This window comes from Propithecus coquereli, unplaced genomic scaffold, assembly GCF_000956105.1.
Source record: "Propithecus coquereli isolate 6110/MARCELLA unplaced genomic scaffold, Pcoq_1.0 Scaffold392, whole genome shotgun sequence".
NCBI lineage: Eukaryota > Metazoa > Chordata > Mammalia > Primates > Indriidae > Propithecus > Propithecus coquereli.
Window position 1 is genome coordinate 437,321 of NW_012149641.1, and position 428 is coordinate 437,748.

A 428-nucleotide genomic window follows, 5' to 3' on the forward strand; every position below is an offset into this window, starting at 1 on the left:
TTCTTAAAAATAATCAATCTTATAATTTAATCACTGTGTGATATTGCATATGTTTAACATGGGGTCAATATGATACAGGCTTCTAAAATCAATTTTTTCTATTTTTTAATGAAATTCACTAAATTCTTCACCTGAAAAATAATGCAATGACATCTCAATTCACAGAATCCCTATAAAGATCAGTTGACATAATGGATATAAATGTTCTCTTAAAAATATAAAGAATCATGAAAGTATAAGTTTTTTCCCCCAATCTTGGCACTTGCATTATAATGAATAGTTTTTGAAGCAGCCAAAGGAAAGAAGAAAACAAGATAATAATAAGGTAGTCATTTTCAAATATTCCAAATGAATCCCTATGTGGTAAGGTAAATCATGGTAAATAAAGTTAGAATATATTTAACTTTAGAGGTCTTACTAACAATTAG